Below are 17447 nucleotides of genomic sequence, written 5' to 3'. Positions count from 1 at the left end.
ACAGGGTCCAACTACCTCCCAGAGGATGACGGGTGGCCCTTCACAAAGACCGGCAGGCCCCCTACAGAGGATGGACCCGGCACAACCCGGACCCAGCAGCTTCTGCCCCCCCTTTTGGCCTGGCAGTCCCGTCCCCTCTTGCACCTCCTTTCACCCCTGATTTCCCCCTACCAGGAGGCCTCCAGTTCTCTCAGGGCTGAGTACGTCAGCAGCGGCTGCTGGGAGCCCAGAGCCACCGTCGTTCTCAAGGCCCCGACGACAGCGCCGAATCTTGGGGTAGTTTTTGGGACTTTGTCAGCCCCCTTGAAACGAGGGGCTCTGACGGGGGAGCTGTGGTACGACTTATTGTCTGTTCTGTTTGTTATGTGTTTCTGTAATTTTTCTTATTCTTGCAGTTCCATGCCACTAACTAGCAGGGGAGAGGGGGGAGGTGCACAGATGTACGCCTGTCCGGGTCCACCAATCCTGGACATACGTCCAGCCCCAGGACATTAGCCAGTACTGGGATTAGCTGTTGCATGTTGGAGCAGAGATGAGAGCAGAGACAAAAAAAGATTAGACAGAGTGAATAGAGTAACAGGGTAACGGTAGATTTACGTAATTAGTTTATTTTATTATTTTGGCGTGGACCACGGCTGACAGTGGTATCCATTTTTGCTCTGTATTAATGGATTCAAGGTCAGAAAACTGCCTGTGTGTGAGCCTGCTTTTATTTTCATGCAATGCTACAATATATATATATAACCACAATCAACTGGCGAGAGCCTTGCACTCTCCCTGCGATTCAGATTCAGGTTACTATTAGTAGTAGTAGTAGTAGTAGTAGTAGTATTATGAGAATAAGATTATATAGTGGAAAATGCAGACAAGTTGGGAAGTCTATTATAGATTTACTACCAATATTTTAAAAAAGTACATTTTGACAATCATTTTTATATCATTAGATGGTATTTTAGCACCATTTGTTAGACAAAATGATCAGAATTGCTGGAAGCTATGGTTCTGTAGCAAAACTTGTATACCATTATATACTGTATATACGTGTATAATAGGTTTATAATAAATATATATGCAGTCAACCCAGTTGAAGACAGCTGTACGATATCAATATATAAGATCAAAACTGGAACTGAGACAGAAATATTTAAATATACCCTCCGTATTTTAATATTAATTAGGTTATTTGCATTTGGAAGGAGAATTTCTCTGGGTAAAAGAAAACTACATGGAGACCCACACTACGTGAAAGGTACTACTAAAATAGAGGTGAGACTTATTTTTCTTTTTTCATGGAAACTTCCCCATTGTGTTCTTTTTCTAAAATATGTTTCATCTCAAAAAGAAAATGTCCTGAATGAAATATCTACTGATTACCATTATGAATGTATAGGCTGTATATCAGAGAAAGTGATGGAGACTTAAATTGTGATTTTCATTAATGGTATGATTCTGGTATGTCCTTAAACATGTTAGCACAGTATCAAAAATGCCACACACCTGTAAGGAATTCAAATAAGAAGGGTAGATTAGGGAATAGTACATTTTGGTGGAATTGCACTGTTATATTAAGGGATTTTGTTTCATGGGTTAATGAACACAAATTCAGCACCATTTGTTTAACCTCTGAAATCACACAGGAAGTTGATCTTTTTAGAAGTGAGAAGTATGTAGTTGAAGTAAACATTTGTGTGCCAAACTGAGGCCCTACTACCAGTTTTTGCTTTTTTTATACCTACTATTTTCTGAGTGTACTTTATAGACTTTATGCACATTGCTGATGAGAGAAACTTGTACACTGGTTGTGAGCAAGGTTTACATTTTTAAAACGTCCTGCCCTAACACCCATCTATTGGTTTCAATTTGAATCATCTAAACAGCAGCCCTTAAACCTTTTCTAACATAGACTCCGGCTTAAACCAGCTTGACTAGTTTTTTTTTTTTTTTCTTGACAAGCTGGTATGCTTGTGCCACACTGCAATTATTTTTTCTGCATCGGCAGACGGTGGGGTGTGGGGTGGCCCACAGGTCAATTTGCCAGCAATCAAGTTTAATTGCCGACCACTGGTTTAGGAGGCTTGCAACAACTACTTAAAGGTCTATTGACAATAACTTGACAAAATAAACTATTGACAGCACAGCAATTGGAGAAAGTGGCCTTTATCCCAGCATACATATAGTTACAGTATGTTAGTAAGTTGGTTATGGCAGGCTGCAGCACAGGCTATTCTCGGAAATGCACTCTGTTTGCTATTAGCGCCTGTGATACAAGCAAAGGATCATTAATTTTCACTCAGGTACTAATTCTGTTATCGTATCCCTATTGGTTTGTGATAGAGATCTAGAAAGACATAGAAATGTGCCTCATGTTTAAGAGCTGGAACATTAATAAGCAAAACATTCCTGGCCCTTTTTATACAAAATAAACACTTTTAATGACAATGCAATTGCTTTACAGTCAAACTTGCTTATAACCACCACTGACTGGAACAGATTCTGGTCCAGTGGTTAAAGTCCAGGGCTTGTAACCAGAAGGTCATCAGTTCAAATCTCACCTCTGCCACTGACTGACTCACTGTGTGACCCTGAGCAAGTCACTTAACCTCATTGTGCTCCATCCTGCGGATGAGATGTTAAATCAATGTCCTATTGTAAGTGACTGCACATAATGTACCGTTCACAGCCTACCTCTGTAAAGGGCTTTTGTGATGATGGTCCACTATGAAAGGCGCTATATAAAGATATTATTATTACATTTCCATTGAGGTTTTATTGTTAATGGAGAGCAATCCGCATACATATATACAGTCCCTATAACACTTTCACAGTAGGTGCAAATTCCTCCTTCTGATACTTCCTGTATTTCTTTACCAGAACTATGTGTAACTATATCCTGTGTGCTGAAGTTGCAAGCACTTCCCTTTATAGATATAAATGAGGAAAAAACATTTATCATTTGGCTGAATCTGCAATTATTTCAATAGTAAGTACAGAATTATGTTTTTTATGGGTAATATTGTTTTAGAAATGTGTATCTTACAGTAAGATGAGAAGCACCAGTGGGGTTTTGATTAGTAATTTATTCATAATTATTATAATACAGCATTTAAAATATGAGCTTTGATTACAGTGTTAAGCAACACTTTAACAGCTAGCATCAGGCGAGGGCTTTGTTTCCTGCAGGAGTACAGTATCTGTGAAAGGGTAGAGTAGACGAATGCAGGCAGTAGAGGCTTGGAGGAGCATAGCTGGCAGAGCAGCAAGCAAGACAGCAGAAAAGGCAAGGTAAGTCAACTAAGAAGACGAGTGGGAAAAGGGTGATGATAGTTAAACAAATACTGTAACAGATAACACAAGGTATCAAAAGGTAGAGGCCAAAAGAAAGAGTTATCTTTCAGCAAATAAAATAGAGAGGGAAAACAGTATTGTTACACAATAGTTGTAAGGGAATGGGTTGTCAGTATTTTTTATAATACTGTACAATAATATAATAATAATAATAATAATAATAATAATAATAATAATAATAATAATAATAATAATAGGTATATATTATAATTTATATCTCAAACTGAAAGTGAAATGTGTAGTGAAGGATTCTGCTTGCTTGCCTGATAAACATTGTCCAATAAAACATGCATGTTTTAGCCTATTTTGAGCCATTACATTTGATAAAAAAATTTTTTTTAAGTATTGTAGATGCATCTCGCTTTACTTATACAGTGTGGCCATAGAGTCTTCATAAGATTTTTTTTTTTTTTTTTTTTTTAACAGAGGTTAAGGTTAAAGTTATGCTAAATATGTATTTTAGAGGGCAGACCAATTGTATTGTACCTGTGATTAAATGTATTTACAATACCTCCCTGCCCACAGCAAACTGTTTGGTGATGACTACAATAAACAGAACAGCTCCACCTTAAAAAACAAATCGCATTTAACAGCTGTTCTTATGTGGCTCATAGCTCTGATCTTCCTCTTTCATTTGCAGTAGCCTCCATTATACGAGCCCGAACCTTCTCAATAATCTTTCTTACTTTCTTAATATCTTAATAACACTCCACCATGCTTTATGAAATCCTTGTCTTCTTTAGTATATAGCTATTGGTAGTCTGTTGTATTATGCGCCCAGGATGCACTTGTTTATGAAGCTTTATTTTAACTTTGACTCAAGGTAAAGTCAATTTTTTGCCACAATGTGTTAAAAGTTAAAGGTTCCCACCTTAGCCTGTTCTGTGCTACACATAGAAATATACTGTGTCTGGTGTTAGGTCTGGTCCTGTTAACACAGTAAGTATAAATAATGGGGCTTAAGTGGAGTCATCATGAAAATAAAGACTGCTAAACAATGTGTCCTATGTTGTAAAAATGTTATGCTAATAAGAGGTAAGTACATTTTTTAAAGTCTTGGTGTAACAGGGATGTGTTATGTGTGTGGGTCGTCACTGAATAATACAGAGGCAGACACAGAGCACTGGGTGTGGACACGCCACAAAGATTAATAAACACAGGCCATGAAGCTAGAGTACCAACAATGGTAATCCTAGATGCAGATTTTAATAAAGAAAGCGAAACAAAACAAAGCTAAAAATAAAAGTTTGATTTAATAAACACAGGGCATGATGCTAGAGTACCAACAATGGTAATCCTGGATGCAGATTTAATAAAGAAAACTAAAAATAAAAGTTTGATTTAATAAACACAGGCCATGATGCTAGAGTACCAACAATGATAATCGTAGCTGCAGATTTAGTAAAGAAAACAAAACAAAACAAAGCTAAAAATAAAAGTTTGTCACACAAGGTGAGCGCAAGTCTTACTAATAGGAATCTACTACACTACAGAAACCCTCTCTATGCACTATTTGGGATCAACCTCCCCTAAACTAACCTACTTCAGGGCTTCCAGAGTCCTGGCATCCTCACGGCGACTCCTGCCTCTAAATGGCCTCAGCTGGGCAATGCCTTCACAAGCATGGTCTTGCCGTTGAAGGGTTCCCTTTCAAGTCGAAAATAACCATCAAGGTATGGGACATTGCCGTCAGGCAGTAGGGATTGGCTGAGCTTTATGTCAAAGCTGCCGATAGGCCTCCGCGCAAGCTGCCGTGTAAGCCCGCCCCCCTGGGAGCTTACTATACGCAGCGCGCGGAGAGTCACTTCCTCTTTTGCCTTCAGCATCAGTAGCGGTAGGACTTAGAGCTATTTAACTGATTGTACTCACTAAGCTTAGGCTTGAGAAGCTGGTTTATCCCCTTCTCCGAGTTTATTTCAGTTATACTCTCCGGAGTTATTATTGTTTATTATTGTGTATTTGTATTATTATTTAGGATTATATTTTGTTTAACATTATATATTCCTTTTCGCTTTGCTTCGGCATCGCGTTCTTCGTGGTCTCCCCGTCTTTCCTCTGTTCCTTTTATTATTATTGTGTGGGTTTTTTGTATATATATATATTTTATATATATTATATTTATTGTGTATATATATATTTGTATATATTGTACATTGTGTGTCGGACGCGTGTTGCGTTGGCCTTGGCCACGCGCATTTGCATCCTCGGTCTAGCTTAGGCTAAACCGTGTGTGTGTGCGGGTAGTCTGCTCTGCAGTGTCCCCCCCCCCCCCCCCCCCGCGGCGCGTTTCCGCCACGTGGTATTGCACTACACTCCCTTTCCTTCTGCAGCGTCCACATAAAAAAAAAAAAAAAAAAAGATTTTCCCTTCACTATACAGAGGAAGACAACCACCAACGTGCAAAATCCCCAGCACCTTTCAGGTAGGTATTGCACAGCATCAGACACTATACCAGCACTTAGCGTCTCCGCTTGGCGGGTCAGCTGACGCTTAGGCGTCTGTGCTAGCGTTCCACGCTCGGTACTCGCGCTTCGGCGCTCGCGCTCCGGCGCTTTTGGTGTCAGCGCTTGTGCGCTTGGTGCAGCGCTTCGGCGCTTTGTGCAGCGCTTCTGCGCTTGGTGCTTAGTGCTTCTGCACTTGGGGCTCAGTGCTCGACGCTCGACGCTTCGGCGCTCGACGCTCGGTGCACGTTCCATCAACGCTTGGTGCTCGGTGCTCGACGCTCGGTGCTCGACGCTCGACGCTTCGGCGCTCAACGCTCGGCGCTTGGCGCCTCGACGCACTCACCCTCGACGCTCGACGCACGCGCCTCGGCGCTCGACGCTCGATGCTTGGCGCTGACGCTCGGCGCACGCACCCTCGACGCACCTCGGCGCTCGACGCTCGGTGCTCGACGCTTCGGCGCTCGACGCTCGGTGCTCGGCGCTTGGCGCCTCGACGCACGCACCCTCGACGCTCGACGCACGCGCCTCGACGCTCGACGCTTGACGCTCGATGCTTCGGCGCTCGACGCTCGACGCTCGGTGCTCGACGCTTCGGCGCTCGACGCTCGGCGCACGCACCCTCGACGCACCTCGGCGCTCGACGCTCGGTGCTCGACGCTCGACGCTTCGGCGCTCGACGCTCGGTGCTCGGCGCTTGGCGCCTCGACGCACGCACCCTCGACGCTCGACGCACGCGCCTCGACGCTCGACGCTTGACGCTCGATGCTTCGGCGCTCGACGCTCGACGCTCGGTGCTCGACGCTTCGGCGCTCGACGTTTCGACGCCTCAACGCGCGCACCCTTGACGTCGACGCACGCACCTCGGTGCTCGACGCTTCGGCGCTCGGTGCTCGACGCACGCACCCTCGACACCTCGGCGCTCGACGTGGCGGCGCTCGACGCACGCACTTCAGGTGCTTGACGCTTGGTGCCCGGCGCTTCTGCGTTCGACGCGCGCACCTCGGCTTTTAACGTCTCTTCGTGATTGACGTCAATACTAGACGCTTCGGCGTTCTACAATGTCTGGGTTCCACCGTTGCGTGACCTGTCAGGCCAAGTTGCCTGCCAGCGACCCTCACGAGGACTGCGTCGCATGCTTAGGGCCGGACCATGCGGCATCTGCCCTGGCAGACAGGGCATACTGCCAGCTATGTGCGGGGTTTCAAACACGCACCCTGCGCCAGAGAGCTAGGAAGGCGGTTGGAGGTCGTTCCCCATCCTCGGGCTCGTCCCACACCGTCTCGGCCCCACCATCATCTATCGTGTCGCTGCCGGCGACGTCTCAGCCTCTGAGCCCATCTTCCCAGCTTACAGCTGGTCAGAGGTCTCCAATTAGACGTGCTCGGGAACGTTCCCGCAGCCCCTCCTCTCGCGGGGCTCGCCCCCGTCGGGAGTCTCGATCCAGATCTCGATCGCCTCGCCGGAGAAGGCACTCTCGCTCCCCTCGAAGGGGTAGACGACATCAGGACACATCTGGGGTGGCTGAGCTCACCTCCAAGATGTCGCAGTTTATGGAGCTCATGATGGGACAACAATCCCTCCTCATGACCCTAGCGAATGTGGCACCTCGGGCCCCAGAGATGGTAACCGGACCCAGCGCTAGTCAGCCGATGGTTCCTCCACCAGTGCCCCAGGAAGTAGAGTGGGACGCCGATGCTGTCTCAAGGGACGCATCTGACGCAGACCCGCTCTTCGAAGATACAGAGCCTGAGGTGGCATCCCAGCACTCTGGGCAGGATGACCCTGAAGTGCTGGATACTAATGACCCTATCTGGTCAGTGGTGGAGAGGGCAGCCCGTCACCTAGGCGTGGACTGGCCTGCATCAGAGCCAACACGACGCTCTCTATTTGAGTTGCCATCGGCTCCGCCCCTTCAGTCCAGGATGCTCCCGGCATTCCCGGATTTTATTAAGGAGGTGCAGTCCACCTGGGGAGCACCGGCCTCCGCCCCTGCGACTTCTCGCAAGGCTTCGGCCTTCACCATGCACGGGGCGAGCGAAGCTGGGCTAGCGTTGTTTCCGCCAGTGGGCGCCGCGTTCGCCGCGCTAGTAAAGACGCCGACACTATCGGGGCTGGCTAAGGACCCTTCCTGCCCTAACAGGCAGTGTAGGATTACGGAGGCCCACCTAAAAAAGGGTTATGCCGCGGCTACAGAGGCAGTTAGACTGTCTTACGTGGCCAGGCTCCTGACAGTCTACCAGGCGGCGCTGATTCGCGACCTGCCTGAGTCCCCATCCGTCGGACTTAGAACCGAGCTGGGTGCAGTTGCACAGCTTTTGGTCAAGCTGGCTCAGCTGAATGCGCGAGCACAGGGCAGGAGCATTGCTTCCCTTGTAGTGGCAAGGAGGCAGCTATGGCTCTCACAAGCCAGGGTACAGGAGCCTGATAAGGCCCCGTTGCTAGATGCTCCTATATCCCCGGGGCACACGTTTGGCCCAGCGGTGGAGGAGATGCTGCAACGCTCCGTCAAGGCGCGTGAGGCGTCGCAGCAGTTGGCTAAGATGTGGCCAAGGAAGCCTTTCCAGCCAAGGCAGCCGCAGGAGCGCCAATGGCGCAGGGCACCGCCGCAGCAGCAAGCGCACCCACAGGGCAGTAAAACCGCCCCCTTTGGGGGTTGCAGCACGCAGCCAACCCGCGTTTGCAAGACCGCAGCGCGGAGGGTGGCGCCCCAGAGGAGGTAGCAGACCACGCCCTCGTGGCTCTGGTCAGGCCCCTCGTGAGCGAGCGCAGCCTAAGCAGCCCTGAGAAACCCCGGCAGCCATTAACCCACCCCTACACTGTTCCACAGCTCCTGTTCTGGCAACAATGCACCAACGACATCTAAACTATACTCAAAACTATACTCACCGGGTACACCCTTCAATTCCGGTTAAACCCCCCCCCCTTCAGGAGAGTGGTGGTAACTGCAGTGAAGGACTCGGTTCAGTCCTCAGCTCTAAATGCAGAAATACAGGCATTGCTCAAGAAGCGTGCCATTCAACTAGTAGACCCTGCTCTGACCGAACAGGGGTTCTACTCCAAATACTTCCCAGACCTGCGTGTACTGAACAAATACCTACGGGTGTTGTCGTTCAAGATGCTTACGCACAGGCACATTGTCCAGTCTGTCCGGCAGGGCGACTGGTTTACCACCGTAGACCTCACAGATGCATACTTTCACGTTCCCATCTGTCCGGGTCACAGGAAGTACCTACGTTTCACATTTCAGAGCAGGGTCTACGAGTTTTGTGTCCTGCCATTCGGCCTGTCTCTAGCTCCTCGAACCTTTTCGAAGTGTATGGACGCCATTTTAGCCCCCTTGCGGGTTCAAGGCGTTCGACTGCTGAACTATCTGGACGACTGGCTCGTCTGCGCGCAGTCAAAGGAGCAGCTGGCACAGCACACAGTGATGGTTACAGACCATCTTCAGCGGCTAGGTCTGAAGGTCAATCCAGACAAGAGCCGCCTCGTGCCCAGCCAACAGACCGAGTTTTTGGGTCTGCATCTGGACTCAGTGTCCATGGAAGCAACCCTATCGACACAAAGAGTTGCCTCATTAGAGCGGTGTCTCTCCCTATTCAGGTTGAGAGAAACAGTCAGCATGGAGCTCTGTCAGCGCATGCTGGGGTTGATGGCTGTCGCCTCGCAAGCCCTTCCTTTGGGCTTACTACACCAGAGACCTCTGCAGGCCTGGTTCAATGCCTTCGCGTTGCACCCGCGGAGAGACAAGCACCGCAGGTTGAGGGTATCCCGAACCTGCTGGGAAGCATTACGCTGGTGGAAAGTTCAGTCGAACATCCGCCAGGGCGTGCGCTTGGGTCCCATCTTCCGAAGGGAAGTTATCACAACCGACGCTTCCAACCAAGGTTGGGGAGCAGTCTGGAACGGGACAGGGACCCGTGGAGTGTGGTCAGGACCCTGGAGGTCAGCCCACATCAACGCTCTGGAACTCAGAGCAGTGGACCTCGCCCTTCGGCACTTCTTGCCAGTGCTTCTAGACAAGCACGTGTTAGTGCGGTCAGACAACACCACAGTAGTGGCGTATATCAATCGCCAGGGCGGATTGCGGTCCCCCGGTCTTCACCGGATGGTAACGCGGCTGTTGCTCTGGGCTCAACCGCGTTTAGCCTCTCTGCGTGCAGTTCATCTGCCGGGCAGAGTCAATTACGCAGCGGATCTCCTGTCCAGAGGAGGTCCTCTTGCGGGCGAATGGCGTCTTCACCCTCGGGTGGTAGAGCGCATTTGGGACTGGTTCGGCACAGCGCAAGTAGATCTCTTCGCTTCGCGAGAGACCACGCACTGCCCCCTATGGTTCTCGGTGAAGGACCTCGACAGCCCCCTAGGAGTCGATGCACTGGCTCACGAATGGCCACCAGGGCTCCTGTACGCATTTCCACCGATTTCGATGCTCCCCGCCTTCTTGGAGAAGGTCAGGGTAGAGCAAGCGACAGTGATCCTGATCGCTCCTCGGTGGCCTCGGAGGATATGGTTCCCGAGTCTAGTGCAGTTGTTGCACGGTCGCCCGAGGGAGCTCCCTCTGCGAGCGGACCTGTTGTCCCAAGCCCAAGGAGGGCTATTTGGCCTCTATTTCTGCTTGCCATGTACGCATTGACGGGTTATCACCTGGTTGCCATTTTTTGGCATCTCAGTTTCTGAAAGGCGCAAGACGCTTGCGGCCTCCAAGAACGACCAGTTTACCGTCGTGGAGCCTTGATGTGGTGCTAGAAGCCCTTGCCAAGGCACCGTTTGAGCCTCTCCACAGCGTGGATATGAAGCTCATATCTATTAAGACTGCATTTTTGCTGGCTGTGGTATCAGCAAAACGTGTGAGCGAGTTACATGCACTTTCAGTGCATCCTTCTTGTACTCGTTTTGCAGGAGACGGTTCTAAGGTCTCCATGCGCCCTAATCCGGCCTTTTTACCAAAGGTTATATCCCCGTTCCACATGAACCAGTCAGTCGAGTTGATGGCGTTCCATCCTCCTCCTTTTTCTTCCCCAGAGGAAGAGCGGTTACACATGCTCTGCCCCGTGAGGGCATTGAGGTGTTATATTGACCGTACAAAGACTGTGAGGCAGACAGAACAGTTGTTCATATGCCATGGTTCTAGATCTTTGGGTCAGCCGCTGTCTAAACAGCGCCTTTCCCACTGGATAGTGGATACTATTAAATTAGCGTATGAATCTGCAGGCCTTCCACCACCAGGGCAGTTGAAGGCGCATTCTACCAGGGGTATGGCGACATCCTGGGCCCTCTTTCGAGGGGTGCCGGTGTCTGATATTTGCGCGGCAGCCAGTTGGGCTACGCCGCATACTTTCATGAGGTTTTACAGGTTAAATGTACTGGAATCCTCTGCTCCGTCATTTGGAGCATCTGTGTTGCACTCTATGACGCCTCAGGTTGCGGACGTCTAGAGTGGTTGACAATATGGTGTGACTATTCCACCTTGGGACAGGTGTCATTGCGAGCATAGACGCTGAGGCGCAGCTCCGCATATGTGTAGATGTACTGCCTACGCAGTTGCGTTATGACGTAAGTCTGTCCTACTGCCGAGAATCCTCCCTCGCGACGGCTTGGGTACACTGTTCCCATACCTTGATGGTTATTTTCGACTTGAAAGGGAACGATAGGTTGCGGATGCAACCCCGGTTCCCTGAAAGAGAAAATAACCATCAAGCCGCGAGGTCGCTCTGGAGGCCTTCACGGCCTGAAGGGCAAAAGAGGAAGTGACTCTCCGCGCGCTGCGTATAGTAAGCTCCCAGGGGGGCGGGCTTACACGGCAGCTTGCGCGGAGGCCTATCGGCAGCTTTGACATAAAGCTCAGCCAATCCCTACTGCCTGACGGCAATGTCCCATACCTTGATGGTTATTTTCTCTTTCAGGGAACCGGGGTTGCATCCGCAACCTATCGTTCCGTAGTAGTTAATTCTGCAGAGCAGATGCTTTCCTCCTCGATGTCAACAAGCGCAAGCATTCACTCAGCACCCATCTGTATGTACGATGTCCATATTAGGACATCTTCGTACATCAGGCAATAAGTAGTCATTATGTGCTCCCTCCTCTGTAACTCCCTCCTCTGAAACTCCCTCCTCCCACTTCTGAAACTCCCTCCTGCCTTCTCTGAAACTCCCTCCACCCTCCTCTGAATCTCCCTCCTCCCTCCTCTGAAACTCCCTCCTCTAAACCTCCTCCCTCTGTCATGCTCCATGCTCCCTCCTCAATGGTCTGAAGAGATCAGCCAATAAAGAACTGTTTCCAACTTTAACGCGTTTTCAATGGTTAGATTAAATGCCAGTCATATTGCCCGGGAGACCAGCTACATAATTGAATGGCGCGTAACTAACTAAACACATTCACGGGAGAACGTTTGAGAGCTGAAAAAAGTAATAATAATAATAATATATCTAAATCCGAAAAATTATCATTTTCATGAGGTAATGATTGCAATTGTACATTTCAATGGAAGCAAAGCAAGCCCAAAAAAGCATGTTAAAAAATACATACTCGTTTGTAAAATATGCTCCTTAAAAGTACACATTCTTGTAATGTTATATATATAATATATATATATATATATATATATATATATATATATATATATATATATATATATATATATATATATACACACTGATTTTTTATATATATATATTATATGCTTTTGTGCAAAAGAACATTACAAGAGGAAGGAGGAAGTTACAGAGGAGAGAGCACATAATGACTGTACACTGTATGTGTGGCTATGGCCGTGCAATAGCCTCAAGCTGTGGCACAGCCACTTTATGAGCTCCGCAGCCTCCCCGGGCATGCCCCCCAACAAATCAGGACTTCCCGATCACCTCAGCACCGGGCGAGCCTAAATGCTCACTTGGTTGTCCAGCAATGCATATCCTGTTCCGCTGCTCAGCTGTATACATAAATATTTCACAGTTTAGTCTCTAAGTGGTTGCTTGCTAATTTATTTATAGGTGACCTATGTTTCTGATAATCAAATATTAATCAGAGATAAGCAGCTCGAACATGGGGAGTAATGTTTTGTAGACATAATATATCCATTATTACACATTCTAGTAGAAAAATTAGACTCCTAGAGTATCGGTTTAGTACATCTGTATAGAAAATAAATTGTTCCTTTGTTTTTGCAATGAATCACGTGACTGAATGAGATACAAGATATTAATAAGGTAATGTATATTTTATTGTAAATGTAATTAAAAGAACAAATAAATGGTTTTGTATTAAATATATACTAAATTCACATGAGAGGTTTTATTATATTATTTTAATAGGAAAGTGCTGCTGTTCTTTTTTTTAAAACTGAAGAAAACTCAATGAGACAGATCTTTGGTATAATTTGAATGGATGTTAACTAACGGGCAGATTAAATCTAAAACCAAGATGGATGTGCATTCTGAGAACCTACGAAAATTGTGCAGCTTTCCAGTTTGAGGGTTTGTCTTGCACATCGTCTTTTAAAGTTTGTAGGCTACTATTAATCGATAATGAAATCGAGATTGTGTGTATTAAAGTAAGACGGACCACCACACTAACGGTCTGAATAGGTATCTGCGACAAATTAAATGTTTGGAAGTGCACTCGTAAATGCAGTGTGGTATAAAATAAAGCTGCTTCTTGACTAGAATATTCAGAAAAAAAAAAGTCATGATGTTTTGTTGGGCATATTGTTTTAGTGTAATTTACACAGCAAAAATTAAAGAACACACAAAACTGCAGCTGAATGTGCAGTATCTAAATGTGAAATGTTACATGTGGATTTGATAAGAAGATTGGTCAAATATAATTTTAGATTTATATAAAAAGGATAACGTTTGCAAACAGTTTTTATTTCACTTAAGTGATAACACACATGCAGAATGGCTTGCATTCTTGATTACTGAAGGTGAGCAGTAGCTTACCTTTTTATTGATATTAGTGATATAATGTGTGGATTTCTTTTTTAAAATTGGGATATATATAGTGCCGTGAAAAAGTTTTTGCCCGCTGTCTGATTTTCTGCATTTTTGCATATTTTTGACACTGAATGTTATCAGATCTTCAACCGAAACCTAATATTAGATAAAAGGGACCCTGAATGAACAAATTACACAAAAAATTGATACATATTTCATTTATTAAAGAAAGTTATGCAACACCCAATGCCCCCGTGTGAAAAAGTAATCGCCCCTTTAGACTCAATAACTGGTTACAGCACCTTTAGCAGCAATAACTGCAACCAAACGCTTCCTGTAGTTATTGATTAGTCTCTCACAGCGCCGTGGAGGAATTTTGGCCCACTCCTCCATGCAGAACTGCTTCAGTGACATTTGTGGGTTTTCAAACATGAACTGCTCATTTCAAGTCCTGCCACAACATCTCAATGGGGTTTAGGTCTGGACTTTGACTAGGCCATTCCAAAACTTTAAATTTCTTGTTCTTCAACCATTCTGACGTAGACTTGCTTGTGTGTTTCGGATCATTGTCTTGCTGCATGACCCAGCTGCGCTTCAGCTTCAGCTCACGGACGGATGGCCTGACATTCTCCTGTAGAATTCTCTGATACAGAGCAGAATTTATGGTTCCTTCAATGATGGCAAGGCGTCCAGGTCCTGATGCAGCAAAGCATCCCCAAACCATTACACTACCACCACCATGCTTGACCGTTGGTATGAGGTTCTTACTGTGGAATGCAGTGTTTGGTTTTCGCCAGGTTTTCGGGGCCCATGTCGACCAAAAAGTTCCACTTTTGACTCATCTGTCCATAGAACATTGTTCCAGAACTCTTGAGGATCATCCAAGTGCTTTTTGGCAAACTTAAGATGAGCATTCATGTTCTTCTTAGTGAGCAATGGTTTCCGCCTTGCTACTCTGCCATGAATCCCATTTTTGCCCAGTGTCTTTCTGACGGTGGAGTCATGAACACTGACCTTAGCTGAGGCGAGAGAGGCCTGCAGATCCCTGGATGTTGTTCTAGGGTTCTTTGCAACTTCCTGGACGATTTTAGGCCTTGCTCTTGGAGAGATTTTGGCAGGACGGCCACTCCTGGGAAGATTCACTACTGTCCCAAACTTTCTCCATTTGGACAGTATGGCTCTGACAGTGGTTCGGTTGAGCCCCAGAGCCTTAGAAATGGCTTTGTAACCCTTTCCAGACTGATAGGCATCAACAACTTTTTTCTGGAGTTCTTCAGGAATTTATTTTGTTCGTGGCATGATGTGCCTCTAGAACCTGTGTGCTGACAACTTCACTCTTATGGTGAGGGCCAAAGTTAGTCAGATTTATATTGGGCAGGGCTGGCCCAAATCAGGCCTGGTTGTTAACCAAAGTACTCAAACAGCTGACCCTAATTATCCCTTTAATTGGGTTGAGTTAACTAGGGGGGGGGGGTCAAATACTTTTTCACACCTGAAGATTGCATGTTTGATTACCTTGCACACCAAACAAATGAAAGAAGCACCAAACTTTGGTGTCATTTTTTCTCTCAGACTCCCTCTATTACTACTACAACCCACAAAAAAATCTGACCAAATACAATGTGAAAAATGTGCAAAAATGCAGAAAATCAGACGGGGCAAATACTTTTTCACGGCACTGTGTGTGTATATATATATATATATATATATATATATATATATATATATATATATATAGTGTGGGCGGTTGTCACCCCCTGGAGCCCCAGTCCAGGGCCCCACACAGACTAAGGCCGGCCCTGCAAACAATTCCTGAAATTTAAAACTCTGCAAAATGGGAGGATAAATATAATGCAGGATGTTTTACCTTTTGGGAGGGAACTGGTTTCCATTTCCACAAATCAGACCAGCTTTTACTGAAATAAAAGAAGGGTCTCAATGCCCAAATTCTAATTTATTATTTGAAGCATCACGCCCAGATATTTACGTATTTAGAAGTATACAAGCCCTTTTTGTTGTTATGAGCAGGCTATAGACTAGATTGATTTAACATTTTAGAGTAATAGTATGTATTCTCACAAATGTAGAAAAGATGAATAACAAAGATATATGCATACTTGCCAATATTTGGAAACTGTTCAGCAGGACGCTCGTCCCCTGGGAGGAAGGGGGGATACGCATCATACACATGGGAGGGGTCATACGCAGAAAACACTCTATCATATAATAATAGACGTATCCCCTCAACTCAACACCACACGACCAGCATGACAGTAAACACACACACAATGAAGCGTTCTTACCTTTGTATACCGGTAAGTTAGTGATCAGCAGATGTGTCAGCCGCACGAAGAGCACAGCATGTGGTTTTCACTAACTACTGTGCAGAATAAATAAAAAAATTTCTACGTGTAAATATCGGGACTTTCTTCCTATGCATCGGGACACAGGACATTTGCTAGGAAATCGGGACTGTCCCGACTATATAGGGACTGTCGACATGTATGTATATATATATATACATACATGTCTTCATGTAATCCCAAAAGTAATTGGCATCCACCATTGTTTATTCCATATTTAATAGAAATCGAACTTTGCTTTTGATTTTTTATTCAACATAATATTGTAAATAAGAAAACAAATGAAAATGGCATGGACAAAAATGATGGGACCTCTAATCTAATATTTTGTTGCACAACATTTAGAGGCAATCACTGCAATCAAACGTTTTCTGTAGCTCTCAATGAGACTTCTGCACCTGTTAACAGGTAGTTTGGCCCACTCTCCCTGAGCAAACAGCTCCAGCTGTCTGAGGTTTGATGGGTGCCTTCTCCAGACTGCAAGTTTCAGCTCTTTCCATAGATGTTCGATAGGATTCAGATCAGGACTCATAGAAGGCCACTTCAGAATAGTCCAATGTTTTGTTCTTATCCATTCTTGGGTGCTTTTAGCTGTGTGTTTTGAGTCATTATCCTGTTGGAGGACCCATGACCTGCAACTGAGACAGAGCTTTCTGACACTGGGCAGTACGTTTCGCTCCAGAATGCCTTGATAGTCTTGAGATTTCATTGTGCCCTGCACAGATTCAAGGCACCCTGTGCCAGGCGCAGCAAAGCAGCCCCAAAACATAACCGAGCCTCCTCCATGTTTTACTGTAGGTATGGTGTCCTTTTCTTTGAAAGCTTCATTTTTAAGTCTGTGAACATAGAGCTGATGTGACTTGCCAAAAAGCTCCAGTTTTGACTCATCTGTCCAAAGGACATTGTCCCAGAAGGATTGTAGCTTGTTAATATGCATTTTAGCAAATTCCAGTCTGGCTTTTTTATGTTTTTCTTTCACAAGTGGAGTCCTCCTGGGTCTTCTTCCATGGAGCCCACTTTCGCTCAAAAAGCGACGGATGGTGCGATCAGAAACTGACGTACCTTCACCTTGGAGTTCAGCTTGTATCTCTTTGGCAGTTATCCTTGGTTCTTTTTCTACCATTCGCACTATCCTTCTGTTCAATCTGGGGTCGATTTTCCTCTTGCGGCCGCGCCCAGGGAGGTTGGCTACAGTTCCATGGACCTTAAACTTCTTAATAATATTTGCAACTGTTGTCACAGGAACATCAAGCTGCTTGGAGATGGTCTTGTAGCCTTTACCTTTACCATGCTTGACTATTATTTTCTTTCTGATCTCCTCAGACAACTCTCTCCTTTGCTTTCTCTGGTCCATGTTCAGTGTGGTG

General features: G+C 46.1%; 1 protein-coding gene across 8 annotated transcripts in view; it reads left to right on the top strand.

Moving 5' to 3' along the window:
• Positions 1-17447, top strand: part of LOC117409499 (FYN-binding protein 1-like) — a 105462-nt gene that overhangs the window by 48087 nt on the left and 39928 nt on the right. Inside the window, exon 1 of one of the 8 annotated variants that reach the window (XM_058995842.1) lies at positions 2886-2980. The exons of 6 other annotated variants lie outside the window; for them this stretch is intronic. The gene's annotated coding sequence lies outside the window, so the exon portion shown is untranslated. Of the gene's footprint in view, positions 1-2885; positions 2981-3016; positions 3283-17447 lie in introns of those variants that run through there. One more of the 8 variants, XM_058995831.1, reaches the window with a different exon arrangement.

The sequence above is a fragment of the Acipenser ruthenus genome, chromosome 2, assembly GCF_902713425.1.
Source record: "Acipenser ruthenus chromosome 2, fAciRut3.2 maternal haplotype, whole genome shotgun sequence".
Lineage (NCBI taxonomy): Eukaryota > Metazoa > Chordata > Actinopteri > Acipenseriformes > Acipenseridae > Acipenser > Acipenser ruthenus.
The sequence above is the reverse complement of the archived record's forward strand: the minus strand, read 5'-3'. Positions and strand labels throughout refer to the sequence as shown.